The sequence below is a fragment of the Mytilus trossulus genome, chromosome 7 (assembly GCF_036588685.1).
Source record: "Mytilus trossulus isolate FHL-02 chromosome 7, PNRI_Mtr1.1.1.hap1, whole genome shotgun sequence".
Classification (NCBI taxonomy): domain Eukaryota; kingdom Metazoa; phylum Mollusca; class Bivalvia; order Mytilida; family Mytilidae; genus Mytilus; species Mytilus trossulus.
In genome coordinates this window covers 61,235,249-61,239,474 of record NC_086379.1, presented here as the reverse complement: position 1 = coordinate 61,239,474, position 4,226 = coordinate 61,235,249, and positions in this window count along the sequence as shown.

The following is a 4,226-nucleotide window of genomic DNA, read 5'->3' as shown; positions in this document are numbered from 1 at the left end:
CTCCATCTTGTAAAACCTATCAAGGGCCACTTAACATGCACTATGATAGAAAGCAAGAACACACTTCATGACATCATTTTGGTTTTAATAATCAGACTTTGGAAGCTACTATTGCATCGGAAGAAGCCAGTGGTTTCACCATGACTGATTTTACCAAATAAGCTGAATTTAGACTATAACGTATCTTATTTGTATTAAATATGATACATTCTAATATATATTTGGAATTCGCCATACATTTTTATTATTGTTGTTTTGAATAAACACGACCTAAAACTTTAAAAAAAAAATGGGGGTAATGCAAAGTACACATTGGTAACGTCTTCTTAGCTCAAGTGCATATTTTTCTCAAATGTTATGATATCTTGATTTTAGTTCTTTAACATGAGTTGTTAGGTATAGTGTTATTTCAGAAGCACACTATATTTTCCGTAAATTTATGTCCGTTGGGGTTGGCAATATACTGGAACTATAAATAACTTTCATACTTGTAAATAAACTCATCATAGACACCAGGACCACAATTTTATATTTACGCCAGACGCGCGTTTCGTTTACAAAAGATTCATCAGAGACGCTCGAATAAAAAAAATGTTTGAAAGGCCAAAAAAGTACAAATTTGAAGAGCATTGAGTACCAACATTCCTACAAGTTGTGCCAAATACGGCTAAGGTAATCCTTTCCTGACAAGTGGTAGGTTAAGATAGCAATAAACCCAAGTTTTAACCCAAAAATCACTGTACCAAATCAGATATGACAGATGTTTTTCACTCGTTTCTTTGGTTAATAACATTTGATTTTGTCAGTCCTTATGGACTTGTTTATAAATTTACTTCGGAATTGTTTTTGTTATACATTTTTACTATTCATAAAATAATGAAATCAATCAAAAAGTAGATGTTTTTCCTGACGATAAACATAGATTGCATTTCGTTGATTGACCACAACTATTGTGTAATTTTCATGTGTTGATTGGTCAGTAATTTTGTAATTTATGCTTTTTATCTGCTTTATGTTATATAAGGTGTTTGAATTATATTCCATGGACCTTTGATGAACTTTATCAGGTTATTTACATCAAAACGTAAATTTAAATACCACTTATAGATTGAAATGTTATAGTTCGCCACATCTGCATTAACGAGGATTAAAAAAATGAGATGATTATATATATTCAAACATTGTTATATGATATTGTAATATCCAATCGTTGTCCTGGTAACAAAATGAACCTATTAAATCGATTTCCCTGATTTTCTACATACTACAAACATGGAGAACACAACAAGTAGTACAGCTATCTTCAGAAACAATGTTAAAAAGTTTAATATCCTGTTTGGATCGGCGATGTTTTGTCTGTGTGTTGCAGTGATCAACATAATTTGCATGTTTATTTTGTTTAAATCGAAAAAATTGCAAAAAAGTAGATTTCACTTTTTAACACTTTGTTTAAGTATTGGAGACTTTTTGACTATGATTTTCACATTCGTATTACTAACAAACGCAGCAATGGAAGTAATGCTTTTACACATAGACTACTTATGCTTTTTAACGTCTTCAGTGGTGTATTGCTCAATACTATTTTCACTTTGTCAAACATTATTAATTTGTGTTGAAAGATCATTAGCAACGTCAACGACAAACACAATACGTCGCGGTATTGTAGCACAGAAGAAGTTTATACCGTTAGTGTTTATTTTCTGTGTTATGTATACCATCTTTCTGTTTGGAATTACCGGTTTCCGTTTTCAGTCCGGATGTCTAGGAAATGATTACACATATACATACATGGTTTTCAAAGAAGTTCCATTGATTTCACTTTTAGTAATTATTACGATAATATATATAAAGACAGCGATAAAATTAAAACAACTGGTAACAAAAGTGTCGTTTATAAATAATGAAAATCCACTTTTACTGACAAGCAGACGACTTAAACGTTATAAATTGAACCTAGTTACTTTACTGTTAATCCTCCTGGTGTTGACGATATCTATTGTACCAAGGGTACTTGTGGCGTTAATAGGACAATCGCAAAGTGGTAACCTTGGAAATTATACGTTAGTTTTACCACCAATATTCAACCCGATAATATATGTTCTACGTTTCGTTGAAGTCAGAACCATGCTGAAACAAAAATGTGTGTGCTGTTTTAGAAATGATGAATCTCTACAAAATAGTTCGAGTCCGTTTCAAATTTCGTCTAACCTTCCCATTAACGAAGGAAATAGTACTGACAAGGAAAAAGAGACCGATAGATCATTTCGGACAGATCCACTATTGAACGAAGGAAATAGTACTCACAAGGAAAAAGAGACAGATAGAACATTTCAGACAGATCTACTATTGAACGAAGTAAATAGTACTAACGAGGAAAAAGAGACAGATAGAACATTTCATACCTATCCAGCATTGTACGAAGGAAATAGTACTGACGAGGAAAAAGAGATCGATAGAACATTTCAGACAGATCCACCATTGAACGCAGGAAATAGTACTAACGAGGAAAAAGACACCGATAGACATTTCAGACAGATCCAGCAATAAATTGAAAATAAACGTTTGATGCAATGTGACACATTACAAAGGACGAATAATTAATCTGTTGCATTTCCGTTTATCATTGTTATTATTAATTTGTTGTTGTTGATGTTGTGTCTATTCATTTATTCGGAACGATGTTTTTCAATGATGACAGCTTTTGGTTTTTATATCTTGAAAATTCCTCACAGGTTTTGCGAATTGCATAATACCACTGTTCATAATCATGTTTTATAAACATATTTGTTCTATAGATTATCAGGCTTAGTGTTTTCATATTTCTATACTAGATGTTTTTAAATAATCTGGACTTCTGTATAAACCTCACATGAGGTAGAAAGGCGATAATGAAGAATTCGAATGATAATTGTTATGAGGAAACGTAATGCCCGATGAACCCGCTAAATTGTATTAACCTAGTCCATTTATATTGTATGAAAATTAAGGGTGTAGTCGCAAACGATGCAAACGGCTAAGCGGACACATGTTTTGATCGTTTGTTTCTTACATACGTTTGCAAAGTTTACAAATACAATTGACAAACTCTGCATTCGCTAAAAATGCGCTACAGTTGCCGTTCATCGTTTATTAGAACAAACGCTACGTTTGTTTCAAACTTCACCCTTATTAAACGTTGTATTTGATTTTTCGTTTGTAAAAGACTGTTTACCAACAACACGGGCATGCATTGTTGAAAGTTAAAACAGGTTCAACTGTTTTGTAGCGTTCAGAAAACAACAACAAACGCCACAACGTTTGCAAAACTTTGGTTTAATAGAAAGAAATGTACTTTTTGTCATCTGTTTCATTTTTTAATACTTCATCAAAATCGTTTTCATCAGCAAAGTACTGCATCGATTAACATTTTTAAACACGTACGAAAAATCGTTTCAAAATTCCTACTGTATATATAATTCAGTTTTTTAAAAGTTCCTTTTCTGCTATGTTTAATCATTATTTTTTTTTTAAATTTACCCGTAAGTGAAGCAATTCACGGGACAAATGTGTCATGTATATATCTATAACAAACATTTCAACTTGTAACTTTCAACACCAAACCACTAAAAGCAAAAGTCATACGTCTAAAACAATTAAAGACAGATACTCTACAATTGTTCATGTTTCACATAATATTAATACTAAATTCATAGACGAGACATCTTGATTTTTATTCAACTAAATGTATGAACTTTTTGGAAGGGTAATATCAGATTTTGAAATTGATTTAAAAATACAGATAAAAACATATTACGCTTATTTCTAGAATAAAAACTGATAATTTCTCGTACAGCGGTTTGTGTTGATTCCGGCTGACAATGCAGCCAACTATGTTCAGAAGATATCTTAAGCTGTAATATTGTTATGACTTGAATGTTTACGAAGGATATAGTTACGATACCTGTTGTCATGTCATTAAAGATTGCATATTTTGGCGTTAATATTGATTCACTTATAGGGTCTTTGCATCGGAACTAAACACATTTATTCAAAAACCAGTTGTTGGCATGACACGGGTTATGCTCTTCTCATATATGTTATGATGGTATGATACTAAACCCCTAACGGGAGGGATTGTGCCTGATAATCATATGATGAAATCATAATCTTTTAATCAGTTTAATTGAAGTCTGGAGCTGGCATGTCAGTTAACTGTTAGTAGTCTGTTGTTATTTATGTATAATTGC